This window comes from Bubalus bubalis, chromosome X (assembly GCF_019923935.1).
Source record: "Bubalus bubalis isolate 160015118507 breed Murrah chromosome X, NDDB_SH_1, whole genome shotgun sequence".
Taxonomy (NCBI): Eukaryota; Metazoa; Chordata; class Mammalia; order Artiodactyla; family Bovidae; genus Bubalus; species Bubalus bubalis.
In genome coordinates, this window is record NC_059181.1 from 70,505,051 (window position 1) to 70,520,071 (window position 15,021).

The following is a 15,021-nucleotide window of genomic DNA, read 5'->3' on the forward strand; positions in this document are numbered from 1 at the left end:
CTGAAGACAAAGCCCCTATGGAACACAAACAAGATGAGATGCTGGAACTGAATTGTCTTAATAAAGCTAGAACCTGTGAAGGCTACAATATTAACATAAGGATACAACATAAAAAAGTCTTGTCAGCTGATAAAGAAAGATGAGTTGGCATGGTTAACTGTCATTATGGGCCTTGGCTCACAGCTAGAGGTGGAGCAAACTAAATAAAAAGAAAATTAGACAAAGCTGATGAGAAAATCAGCAAACTGACTATACATGTGCATAAAGATTAGAGTGGAAACAGGTTAATATGGAAGAGAAGATAAGAAAAAAATGAAAATATAATAAAAAGGTCTAATGTCTGGAAATTGTGTGTTAGTTGCTCAGCTGTGTCTGACTCTTTGCGATTCCATGATAGGCCAACAGGCTCTTCTGTCCATGAAATTCTCCAGGCAAGAATACTGGAGTGGGTTGTCATTTCCTACTCCAGGGAGTCTTCCTGACTCAGGGACTGAACCCAGGTCTCCTGCATTGCAGGCAGATTCCTTACTATCTGAGCCACCTGGGAAGAATGTCTGGAATACCACAGACATAATAAGAGAATGTGTAAAATGATATATTCAAAGAGATAATACTTGAGAGTCTGCCATAACTGATGAGAGGAAGGAAATCTTTAGATTCAAGAAGCTGCCAACTTAAAAATCCGCACAACATGAGAGTTGTGAGTTAAGTTTTATTTGGGACAAAGTGAAGACTATAGTCCAGGAAACAGAATCTCGGTACTCTTGAGAAACTGCTCCAAAGAGGTAGGGTGAAAGGTCGGTATGTATGTCATTTTGGTAAAGGGGGAGTACATGCAATCATGCACACATTTTTTTGCAGAAGATTTATGCTAGTTTCATGAAGGTTACTTCCAGTCACGAGGAACAGATGTCACCATGAAGGAGTTTAGTGTTTTTTTAGATAGAAGAAGATACAAGAATCAGGTTTATAAAATCATCTACTGAAGATAACTAGCCACCTGAAGACCTGTTCTGCCAGTTTTTTTCTGAGCATAGAAGGCCTCATTTCTGATCTCCACCCTAAACTCCTTTCAGGGGCTATTGGAAGGGCAGCAGCTGCAGCAGTTCATGATTTAAACCTTATAGAGATAGATGGCAAGTGCCAATGGCAAGTGCCAACTTGTAGTTGACAAAGCACAAACAAACAAACAAACAAAAAACAATCTCAAGCAGGAAATATAAAATTAAACCTATACTTAGATACATCACAGTACACCTCAGAATATCAAATACTAAATATTTAAGACAGCCATAATGAAAATTCAGATTATTTATAAGAATTAAAGATCAGACTGAGCAGAATTTCAAATGAAATGCTAATGTAACTTCCAAAGGATGTACAGTAGATTCACAATATTCATAGTAGTTATGCTTCATAAAATCACTGCAAACAGGGAATTAATGAGTACAGAAGCACTGCTCCTAAGGAAAATACGGGGTTAAGTTCCTGTGAGTCTCTGGTCAAAACACTTGTCAACCTATGAATACATAACTTTGTTTTCTGTGTATTTTTCTTTTAACACATCTTACATAATATATATTGCTGAGCCATTAACATTGAATTCATGGCAAACAGCATTGTAACTCATGCATGAAAGAAGTATATCTAATCCATTAGGCACATCATAGGCCTGCACTTTGGAACATTACACAGCACTTCAACATTACACGTGTAGATTCGTTATTGTTCAGTCATTCAGCTGTGTTTGACTCTTTGTGACCCCATGGACTGAAATACACCAGGCTCCCTTGCCCTTCACTATCTCTCTAAGTTTGCTCAAACTCATGTACATTGAGTCGGTGATGCCATCCAACCATTGCATCCTCTGTTGTCCCCACCTCCTGCCTTCAATCTTTCTAAGCATCAGGGTCTTTTCCAATGAGTCATTTCTCCCCATCAGGTGGCCAGAGTATTGGAGTTTCAGCTTCAGTATCAGTCCTTCCAATGAATATTCAGGATTGATTTCCTTTAAGATTGACTGGTATGATTTCCTTGCTGTCCAATAGGACTCTCAAGAGTCTTCTCCAGCATCACAGTTTGAAAGCATCAATTCTTCAGTGTTCAGCCTTCTTTAAGGTCCAACTCTCACAGCCACCCATGACTACTGGAAAAACCATAGCTTTAACTCAGCGGATCTTTGTCAACAAAGTGTTGTCTCTGCTTTTTAATAATCTGTCTATGTTTGCCATAGTTTTTCTTCCAAGGAGCAAACGTCTTTTAATTTAATGACTGCAGTTACTGTCCACAGTGATTTAGGAGCTCCCCAAAATAAAGCCTGTCACTGCTGGCATTCTTTTCCCATCTATTTTCCATGAAATGATGGGACAAGATGTTATGATCTTCCTTTTTGAATGTTGAGTTTTAAGCCAGCTTTCTCTCTCCTATTTCACTTTTATCATGAGGCTCTTTAGTTCCTCTTTGCTTTCTGCCATACGGGTGGTGTCATCTGCATATCTGAGGTTATTGATATTTCTCCCTGCAAACTTGATTCCAGCTTGTGCATGATCCAACCTGGCATTTCACATGATGTACACTGCACATAAGTTAAATAATCAGGGTGACAATATACAGCCTTGACATACTCCTTTCCCAAATGTGAACCAGTCCGTTGTTCCATGTCTGGTTCTAAATGTTGTTTCTTGACCTGCATACTCTCATAATATAAACAAACATTATTTTCACTTCATCAAGTGCAACATTTTTTTTGCATTTTTTTGTGCTTTTTGTTGGTGATTTCACTAATCTCCAATAAAGTAATCAGATTGATTATATTCTTTGCAGCTGAAGATGGGGAAGCTCTATACAGTCAGCTGTATAGAAACCTGCATACAGGTTTCTCAGGAGGCAGTTAAGGTGGTCTGGAATTCCCATCACTTTAAGAATATTCCACAGTTTGTTATGATCCACACAGTTAGAGGCTTTGGCATAGTCAGTGAAGTAGATTTTTAATTCCCTGGCTTTTTCTATGATCCAGCAGATTTTGGCAATTTGATCTCTGCTTCCTCTGTCTTTTCTAAATCCAGCTTGAACATCTAGAAGTCTCAGTCCATGTACTATTCAAGACTAGCTTGAAGGATTTTGAGCATTACCTTGCTAGCAGGTGAAATGAGTACAATTGTGCAGTAGTTTGAACATTCTTTTTCATTGCCCTTCTTTGTGATTGGAATGAAAACTGACCTTTTCTAGTCCTGTGGCCACTGCTGAGTTTTCCAAATTTGTTGGCATATTGAGGGAAGCACTTTAACAGCATCTTCTTTAGGATTTGAAATAGTTCAGCTAGAATTCCATCACCTCCACTAGCTTTGTTTGTAGTAGTGCTTCCTAAGGCCCACTTGACTTCACACTCCAGGATGTCTGGCTCTAGCTGAGTGATCATGCTATGGCTGTTGTTTGGGTCATTAAGACCTTTTTCATATAGTTCTTCTGTGCATTCTTGCCTTCTCTTAATATCTTCTGTTACTGTTAGGTCCATACCATTTCTGTCCTTTGTTATGCCCATCATTGAATGAAATGTTCCCTTGGTATCTCCAATTTTCTTCAAGAGAACTAGTATTTCCCATTCTATTGCTTTCCTGTTTCTTTGCATTGTTCACTTAAGACAGCTTCCTTATCTCTCCTTTCTATTTTTGGAACTCTGCATTCAGATGGGTATATCTTTTTTGCTTTTCTTCTTTTCTTAGTTATTTGTAAGGCATTCTCAGACTACCATTTTGCTTTTGTGCAGTTATATTTCTTGGGGATGGTTTTGATCACTGCCTCCTGTAAATTACAAACCTCTGTCCATAGTTCTTCAGGCCCTCTATCAGATCTAATCCCTTAAATCTACTTGTCACTTTCACCATATAATCATAAGGGATTTGAGTTAGGCCATATTTTAATGGCCTAGAGGTATTCCCTACTTTCTTCAATTTAAATTTTAATTTTGTAATAAGGAGTTCATGATCTGAGCTACAGTCAGCACCCAGTCTTGTTTTTGCTGACTGTATAGAGCTTCCCCATCTTCAGCTGCAAAGAATATAATCAATCTGATTACTTTATTGGAGATTAGTGAAATCACCAACAAAAAGCACAAAAAAATGCAAAAAAAATGTTGCACTTGATGAAGTGAAAATAATGTTTGTTTATATTATGAGAGCTAAAATAAGAAGGAAGAACATCACACTGTTTACCCTCAATTGTGAACATGCTCCTTTGACCATTCAAATTTTTCACTGCCAGAGCATGTCCATGAATAACATTGAAAACACAGCAAGGACTAATTTAAGGCTAAAAACAGATTTTAGTGAGTGAATTTGCAAATACATAGTCTGTGAATGCTGCTGCTGCTGCTAAGTCACTTCAGTCGTGTCTGACTCTGTGTGACCCCAGAGACAGCAGCCCACTAGGCTCCCACATCCCTGGGACTCTCCAGGCAAGAACACTTGCCGGGGTCCAGCCCCGGTGGATCCAGGGAATTCGAAGCGGGGACAGCGTCAGCGAGGATCAGGAAACAACTGCTTAATTAAACTTTAATTAAGGGTATAAAGAGTAATAGAATAATGATAGCTCAGTGAGGAAATTCAGGGGAGAAAAGAGGCTGAATAATTCAGCCAGAAGGTGAGAGAAAGAACGACATGGGGAGACCAAGTTTTGGTGAACAAGGCCCGCACTTTATTTTCCAAAGTAGTTTTTATACCTTAAGTTATGCATAGAGGATAATGGGGGAAGGAAGGGGTAGAGTCATGCAGCAAGCCAGGCTTTCTTCCTGCAAACTTATCATATGCAAAAGCTTAGGTGATTTGCATCATCTTCTGGCCCGGAGGCCTGTTAACATTTTAAGACCCTTTCTTCAGAAAGCTTATTTTTCTCTAAAGGTGATTGGTCAGGAGCCACCCTCCAAAACATTAGATAAAGTTGCATTCCTACAGAGCAAAGGTGTGGTGGGCTATAACAAGAAAAATAGTTAACTCAAGGGTCCCAGGTTACAAACATTAAAGCTACTACTTACACCAATTATATTAATCAATACACTGCCAGGGACACAGCAGGTAAGGGATATGGAGACTTAGCAGCAAACATTGGCCCAACAAGTGAAAATCCCTTCACCAATACAATTTCTAATCAATCTTTTAACTGCTCAAAGGAATCTGTGTTTAGACAGTTTAGAACATCTCATGCCTCTCACAGTTGGGAGGTTCTGAGCAATCACAGGTGGCCGGAAAAACCTATTCAGGCAGGCTAAAGGATTTCCAAAGGAGTTTGTAAGTTGAAACACTGTCACACCCAGGAATTGTTAACTGGAGCTGTAAGCTAACTCTTTTTTCAGAGAGAGGTAGTGGGGGACAGCCCCTGTAAAGTCAGAGGTGTAGGTGAAAGCACAAAGCCGAAAGTAGGCAGACTCTGGTTTTGGGGGTAGATGCTCGAGAATTTCCAGGGGGACTCCTGAGGCTCGATCCCGCCTTTGCGTATGCCGAGCCTCCTTCCTCATGACCTTTGTCATGGGTGGAGCTCCTCACGCTGGCTCCCGGCAGTGATAGAATTCCAGTTGAGCTATTCCAGATCCTGAAAGATGATGCTGTGGAAAGTGCTGCACTCAATATGCAATATGCAACATGCCGGCTCCCGGCAAACACTGGAATGGGTTGCCATTGCCTTCTCCAATGCATGAAAGTGAAAAGTCAAAGTGAAGTCACTCAGTCATGTCCGACTCTTAGCAACCCCATGGACTGCAGCCTACCAGGCCCCTCCGTCCATGGGATTCTTCAGGCAAGAGTACTGGAGTGGGGTGCCATTGCCTTCTCCTAGTCTGTGAATAATGATGACCAAATGTACCTTGCAAGAAACAAAATTAGGTCTGACATAATGAAAGGCTTAGTGAGCACAGAGACTGGTGAACACAGGTAAATTCAGAGAAGTGCTGAGTACAAGATTATCATAAGGTCTAATTCTGGAGGTGAAAAAGGGAGAACAAGTAAAAATTAGACAAGAAACATCATATAAGATAGAGGATGGGGTGACAAGTTATATGTTTAAAAATCGAAGAAAAGAGTTTCTATTTAGACATTAAATTAAGTATGCATGTAAAAATGTGAAGGGTACTACTAAGGAAATAGCATGTATCTTCTAAAATAAGAGAGGAAAAAATGGGGTAAACCACTTAATAAATCCAAAAGAAGGTAGCAAAATTGAATCATTGAGAAAACAGAATAAACAGAAATCATAAAATAAAAAGAAACATCCCCAGAAAAATAATGAAACAAATTAAAAATATGTACTTTAGACAGGATTTTAAATTGTAACAACTGGTTGGATGTTAAAAGTCAGGAAAAATTGTGAACCCATGGGCTGTAGCCTGCCAGGCTTCTCTGTTCATAAAAACTAACCTAAGAAAACAGTTGTAGCTTTATCAATCAAAGCATACTATCTAAAAGCATTAAAAATTTTTCAACAATGTGGGTCACTATAAAATGATAGAAAGTAAACTTACTAACTGAAATAATTCTAAACTTTCATGTTCCTCTGTGCTGTACTTAGTCACTCAGTCATATATGACTCTTTGCGACCCCATGGACTGTAACCTGCCAGGCTCCTCTGTCCATGGGGATTCTCCAGGCAAGAATACTGGAGTGGGTTGCCATGCCCTCCTCTAGGGGATCTTCCCAACCCAGGAATCAAACCGAGGGTCTCCTGCATTGCAGGTGATTCCTTACCAGCTGAGCTACCAGGGAAGCACTCATGTTCCTCCATATAGCCTCAAAGTGTGTTTGTATGGATATATATAAAACTGACAGAGGAAATTATTAACCTTGGTGGAATTTCATAAAATTCTCTTAGTACCTGACAAAACTAAGACTAAAGAAATTACAAAAGACCTGATTAAGTATCTTAATTTAAAAATTAACATATAGACAATTATAATGAAACCTGTGCCCATTAATTTGTGAATACACACCATTTATAAGCATACAACACTTGAAACTGATCATACACTGTGACATAAAGCAGATATAACACATATCAGACAAACCTACTGCCTAACCACAGTTCAATGATGAATTACTATGAGAATTTGCTTCAGAATTTTTTTTGTAAGACTCTAAAACTGTTCTAAGAGTTAAAGTTTATTAAAAATACATATATAGGCATACATATATTTGGAAAAGACTATATGTATGAATTTAATAAACTTTAAAAAAATTTTTTTTCTTTTTTTTTCCTAGTTTTTTTTTTTTTTTACAATATTGTATTGGTTTTCCATACATTTAAATTTTAAAAGAGTTACAATTGAAAGACAAAGAAATAAGTGAAATGTGGCTTGTGGGATGTAAAGCTAATGTCATACTTAGAATTTTCTATACTTAAAAACTCACTTTAGAAAGGAAGGGAAGCTAAAAATCAACTCAATAAGCATTCATCTCACAAAGTCAGCAAAAACAGAGAATAAATCTGAAGGAAGTATAAGAAAATAATCTCAGAGGTAAAAAAATAGAAATATAATAGAAAGGATCAAAAAGTTTAAAGTTGAGTTCTCTGTAAAGACTAATAATATACCTCTACAGAAAGTGATAAGGCATAAAAGACAAGGCATAAACAAAGTACAGAAATAAAAACAGAAAAGTAGCTGCAGATGAAGTTACTTTAAAATGATAAATTATGAAAAGTATGCCAATAAATTGGAATTAGAAAAAATGGACATATCGTAGGGCAATATTTCTGAAATAAACTAAAAACAATTAAATAGTATTCTAAATTTTGATTAAATATGTTAAAACATATAAACAAATTAATTAACAACAGACACAGTACCAAATGGTTTTACTGGTACATTACTGGTACATTACATACATTACATTTACTGGTACATTACTGGTACATTACATCAATCATTTGAGAAAAGAGCAATTCCTATCTTAAACAAACTCTTCCAAAGAATAGAAAATATAAAGAACACTCCAAACTTTTGATACCCAAAACAAAAAATGGATACTACTATAAATGAATGGACAATTATAGACTAAACTCACTTGAAAACAGAGAGGCAAAAATACTGTACAAAAGATTATCAATGAAGCAATATTTCTCCTCATGCCCTGTGGAATTTTTTCATGCACTTTTAATGAATGAACATAAGTCTGATCACTTCAATTAATTACTCCAGTAGCTGCCAAGACCCTAAAAACATCATGGAACAATGCTTTAAAAACAGTTTTTTTCATCATTCAGAATCAAAGTATGGGGACTGAGAAAAAAACTATTCAAGCAATGTATTAAAAATACTTCATGATGGGTTTAGCCTAGAAATGTAAGCATAGTTTAATATTTGAAAAATGGATCTATATATTTTAACCATATTATGAGGTTAAAGAAAAAAACAAAAATGATAACCTGAACATAAAGAGAAAAAACATTAGATAAAATCCAACACTTGATGTATTCAACAAACCAACTTTCAGATGAATGGTTCATGACCTAACATCTAGTAAACTAGGATGGGAAAACAAAACATCCATGAAAACTGAGGATCAATTGAAAGATTTGCATATTCACAGATATAGATAGATAAATAGATATTAAATTAAGCATTGTTCTGTATTCCTAGTAAACATAAGAAAAATAAAAGGTATATACATTACAATGGAAATCAACAAAGAATCATTACTTGAAAATATCTATAGTCGCTAACCCAGCAACCCCACTCAGGTATATTCCCTAGAGAAACTGTTGTCAGCTGACATAGGAAATATGTACAAGAATGACCATAGAACTATTGTTTGTAATGACAGAAAACTATGGAAACAGCCTAAATGTACATCAGTAAATAGAATGGATAAATTGTGTGATATTTCTACAATAAAAAACTATACTGAGGTGAAAGTGAAAATGACATAATGAATCAGAAGAATCATCTTGAATAAAAAAGAAAGCAACATGATACCATGCATATAAAATTGTAAAATATACAACATAAATTGTATCTTTTTTGAACTTATATTTAACTGGAGGATAATTGCTTTACAATGTTGTGTTGGTTTTTGCCACATATCAACATGAATTAGTCATAGGTATACATATTTCCTGGAGAAGGCAATGGCACCCCACTCCAGTGTTCTTGCCTGGAGAATCCCAGGGATGGGGGAGCCTGGCAGGCTGCCATCTATGGGGTCACACAGAGTCAGACATGACTGAAGCGACTTAGCAGCAGCAGTAGCAGCATACACATTTCCTCTCCCTTTGAACCTCTCTTCCACCTCTCACTGCATCCCATCCCTCTAGGTCATCACAAAGCACCAGGCTGAGCTCCCTGTGTTATATAACAATTTCCCATTAGCTAACAGTTTTTTTATTATTATTATTTTTTTTTAATTTTATTTTTTAACTTTACAATATTGTATTGGTTTTGCCATATATCAACATGAATCTTCCACTTCTCCCCAAAACAATGAATTTCACCTTTTTCTCTAGCTAAGTTTTACACATGATAATGTATGTGTTTCAATGCTACTCTCAATTTGTCCTACCTTCTCCTTCCCCTGCTATGTCCACAAATCCCCCCTCTATGTCTGTGTTTTTATGCCTTCCCTGCAAATAAGTTAATCAGTAACATTTTTCTACCTTTCATATATATGCATTAACACACTATATTTTTCTCTTTCTGACTTACTTCACTCTGTATAATAGGCTCTAGGTTCATCCATCTCAGTTCAACTGACTCACATTAGCTCCTTTTTATGGCTGAGTAATAGTCCCCAGCAAAGAGTTACTCATGGTTTTTCCCCACGTTCTGAGTTTTAGTGTGGAGAGCTGGGAAGAAAAACAAGACACCCAAATAATAATAATAATAATAACAAATATAACAACAACAATTGTCATAAAAAATTAAAGGATGAATGAACTGGTTTTAAGTAAGCACACCACACATGGTATGAAGTGATATGGGGTGGGAGGATCATTGGTTCTGATTCATCTTCACCTAGAGAAAATAAAACCTCATTTTGAAACTGTTTCACACATCCCTAATATAGTTAAAAGTCTTATATACCTCAACATTTCTCCTTTCATATGTAAAGTTACTGCTTTTCATCAAGAACACATAGCTTCCTTTGAAGAGTGGGCAGGTGGATTTTGGCCACCAGAAGTTGGTGAGGAATTGGAGGGGGTAGGGGGTCCATGTGGTGAGCACAAATCTATGGACAGAGGAGTCCTGAGTCCCAGGAGGTCTGAGGCACCGAGGTTGTGGGGTCCTGGGGTCTGACTGGAGAACAGGCTGCTGAGTACGATCAGTTTCTAGTCACTGCTAGCAGCTAAAGTGAGGGGGTCTACTGACCACATACAATGCTCAGGAAAGAAAATCCACTTCTGTGTGTCCACCCCAACTCTATGCTAGGGTGAGATGTAGCAGGAACCAGCCCAGCAATGCACCCGAGGCTGCCACTAGCAATAATCACTGTTGATTTAAAGCTTTATTTAGGCTTCATCTGTACCCTCATAGTCAATAAGGTTTTGCCACATTTTATTAGTGAGGTTGAGAGATGTATCATTTGTTTGTTCTGTCCCTTCCCCCAATATTAAACTATGAAATTTGTGATTTGTTTAAACTCTGGGTGAATCATAGCTTGGTTTGCATGCCCAGGGGCTCAGGCAATTCAGAAACTAGAGACAAGGTGTTTATTTTCAAGCACCAAATCCAGATTACAGGAGGGTAAACACACACCTATTTTTCCTCTTCAGTCTCACATTACCAGTAGTAGAATTTCCTCACTCTGCAAAGGACAGGAGTGCAGGCGGGTGAGGCCTGGGCTGGGTTTGGCAGGAAAACTTGGTGAGCGACAGGTATTGCTGCCTGGCTTTCTCAGAAACCCCGGCACCCACCTAGCCTCCTCTTCCCTCCCAGCTGCCCCCAGGACCCTGAGTGGGTGAAGGACCACACAACCCTTGCTGGGTTCTTCAGTCACACAAGAGAGGCTTGTCTAAGTAGAGTAGAAGAGCTGCCATCTGAGGGAGACAAGGAAAGACTGTGGGCAGACACTCAAAAGGAGACCTGTGCCTTTGGCTCAGATCTCCCAGGACAAATTGATGACCATCAATTTGTAGACCATTAAATTGATGACCTACAAATAATAATAATACATAAACCAAAAAGAGTATGGGATCAGATATATGACATCTATGCATGTTTTCCGTCAGTTCAGTTGCCAGGGGATTCTTCTTTGTCTGGAAACTGCAACAGTAATGGCATGTCTAATGCTGAGAGAGTAGAAACATGTACGAGATTGAAGCTAGAATCTTTCCTGGTTTTGGCTTGAACCAAATTGGAAACCTTCATCAACCACATTCTGCAATACACTGAGGACCAAATTACAGATCCACCATGTAGCAAACAGAATAAAACAAACAAACAAACAAAAAAAAGCGTATTTGAGACATGATCATCTTTTCCACATATCCTCTGGGAATTTACATGAAATTCACATCACTTTCTTCCAGTTATTGGCCACAGGTATCCAAGGGCATTTTTTTTCCCTCTTGTTTCCAGCTCACAGAACAAACGTTACTATCACAGATTCACAAAAGCAAGCTCACACACACCGAGATAGAATGTAAGGTTAATTCTTAAAAGGTCCTCTCCAAATAATTTATTAAAATATATCCTTTGTTTTTCAAAAACTCATTTTGGGAACACACAACACCCAGGACAACTCCAACGCGCTGGTAAGTAGTTAAGGCACTCGAATAGCATGTGCTGCATCTCCGCACGGTCAGTAAGGCTATGGCACAGAGGAGGCAGCTGCCCTTCTCTCTCTCTCTCTCTTTCTGTCCCCCAGATTGCTGAAGGATACTAAGGATACCTCAGAAAACATAGATTCAGGACACTTTGCTCTGCTGGCTTTCATCTGTGGGCTTGGGGGCAGGCCAGGCAATCATTCCAGGCACAGAAGAAAGGCACCATATGCAGCAGCCAGGAAAGGGTGGGCGGGCCTCTGGCTGGACAGCTTTAGCACGTCCTGCATAAGGGGAGCTGGGCTCTTCTGGCCAGGGTCGCCCTGACATGCCAGCTCCTCGGGGCTGCCCACAGTGGTGGCCCTGGGAGCACTCCTGCCAGCCTTGGCCTGGCCAGTGATGGTGGTCCAACCCGCTGCCCTCTCCTCATGGTGGCCATGCTCTCCTGGCTCTGGGTGACTGCCATGTGGTTGCTGGCAAGCAGGCCCAAGTCCGCCTCATTCTCTGACATGTGGATGATGCCACTGTGGGTAAACTCATTCTTGTCATCCTCCCTGGCCTCCCTTTCACTGTCCTTGTTGTGGTGCTCAGTATGCCGGGCCTTCTGGTGGACCCCTGGTGGCGCACCAGGCTGTGTTTCAAGGAAAAGGTCCACTCACAGGTCTTGGACTTGTACAGCCTCTCTTCTGTGTGCAACCTCATGTGCTACATCAGGTCCTGCAAGGAACAGAACCTCTTGCAACACATGTTGAACATCTTTTTCCTCTTGTCTGCCTTGCTGGCTGTGCTCCTGGGGGAGCCTGTCTTTGGCTTCTTGTTGTTGTCACTCTTCTCCAGGGACTTCTTCTCTGCAGCCCCCCACCCTATTCCTCCCCCTACATGGTCAGAGGGCCCCTTGACCTCCTCGTTCTGCTTATCTTCCGGGGCTTCAGGTCTGGCCTCCACCTTGGCCAGGGGCTCCAGGGTCTGGGGCTCAGCTTGCCTGGGAAGTGGCTCAGTGGTGGTCCCTTGGGCTCCCAGGAGACAGTGCTCTTGCCCCAGGCTCCTCGGGGCCCTGTGCCTTACAGAGGTGGCTGAGGGTCCCAAGGAACTTGAAGCTCTTCCCACACATGTGGTAGGCATGCTTGTGGTCCTGTGCACCTGCTCCTATCTTCTCCTTGGCCAGCTTGAAGCTCATTACCTTGTTGGCAAGGTTGAGGTCCAGGCTCTTGTTGCTGACCATGCCCTCCTCAGAGCCGTAAGCATCCTTATCCCACTACTCCCCAGTGTGGCCCTCCTCTTCCTCAGCCACCACTTGCTTCACCATGCCCTGCACTGCCACTGGGGCTCCTCCAGAACCAGGATGGGGACCAGGCTGGGCTTGGCAGCTCTTGCTCCCAGGCGATGAGGTCCAGCACTTAGCTGCTAGCCAATGAGGCCTCTGTGTCCGACTGGCTGTCAGTGTGGGTTAGCATGTGCCTCTGCAGTAGCTCCCAGCATCTTAATCATCCTTTGTATATGTATGGATTGTAGAGTTTGGAAACACAGAAACTCAAGATCTTCAAAATTGAAAGAAAACTTAGAGATCACTTGCCAACTTCCCTCATTTTACAAATGTGAAAACTGAAGCTCAGAGATGGATAATTGAGTAACTGATGAATAGAAGAACAGGAGGAAGAAAGAATTCAAAGCCAGCTCAACTATTATTTCTCTCTTGCATTCTAAATTTCATAGTGACTTTGAGTTGAGCTGGCATTGAATTCCTCCTTCCTCCTTGTTCTTCTATTCAGCAGTTAATTATCCATCTCTAGGCTTCAGTTTTCACATCTGTAAAATGAAAGAATTTGACAAGTTCATCAAATGATGAACCATAAACAATCTTTACATGCAATACTTCTTATAAGATACATCTTCTACTAGTTAGCTAGGACATAAATCATAAGACTACTTTCAGGTGGTATTGAAAAACAAAATTTGAAATATTAATAATATTGTGGTTAAAAATGTATTTGTGAATAATAGCAAAGCCTCAGAGACTCTGACATGTAATTCTGCTTTAGCATGTAAAGTCATTCACAATGGAGAGCATTTGTAAGGTAGCTGGCAACTTTTGCCTATAATACAGTCTCAGCTTTTTAGGTGACTACAAAAGGAGACAATGATACCAGTCCAGTTCACAACATCCCTTTCTTTACTCTTATGTCTACAGTACTTATCATCTACTTCATTGATTCTCAACCTTTCCCAGGTTAGAGTCCCTTGCAGAAACAAATGTCAACAATAGACATTTTCCCCAGGAAAAGGCACATAGTAATATACAAAATTTTACATACAATTTCAAGCTTAGTAAGTCCACACATGGGATTAAGAATTGCTGTTTTAGCATTCATTTTCTTATGTGTCCTGGTTCAATTAAATCAAAAGTTGCTTGAAATCGGGAATGGGTTCTATAAATCTCTGTACTGACATCCTAGATGCACTGCTCAGCCCACAGTAGAGACTTAATAAGTGTTAATTCTTAGCAGGTCATCTGCTCTTTTTTTTTGCTCACTATGGGCCAAGTGCTGTGTGAGAAAATGAGGATTCAAAGAAAAAAGATAAGAACCCCATCCTCAAGGAACTCAGTCTAATGAAAGAGATAAGTAAATATATGATTATAAAGGTAAAAAAAAAGGGGGGGTTCTAAAATGGAAAGGAAACTGATGGGTAAAGCAGGAAAGAATAGGGATTTGTGGGAAATTGTGCTTTCAGACAGAGAAGGCAATGGCACCCCATTCCAGTACTCTTGCCTGGAAAATCCCATGGATGGAGAAGCCTGGTAGGCTGTGGTCCATGGGGTCACTAAGAGTCGGACACGACCGAGTGACTTCACTTTAACTTTTCACTTTCATGCATTGGAGAAGGAAATGGCAACCCACTCCAGTATTCTTGCCTGGAGAATCGCAGGGATGGGGTCGCACAGAGTTGGACATGACTGAAGCGACTTAGCAGCAGCAGCAGTGCTTTCATATTTGGTTTGTTGTGATGATGGGTTAGGAGATTAGGTAGATGACCTGGAAGGCTTCCTGGAAATGAATATGTTTTAACTAAGTCCAATAACAACAACAAAAAAAACAAAAAAATGTCACAACATTTTCCTAACCTCAACCTCATTGCTTAAGGGATAACACAGTAGAGTGGTAGAAACTTAGAGAAGCAAAAAAGGAAAAAAAAAAGAACATGGGGTATGGAAATATCCTTCAATTCTTTCCTTGTTTCATCAAGTACTACTCTTGAAACAATGTTCATATTGCACACATATTG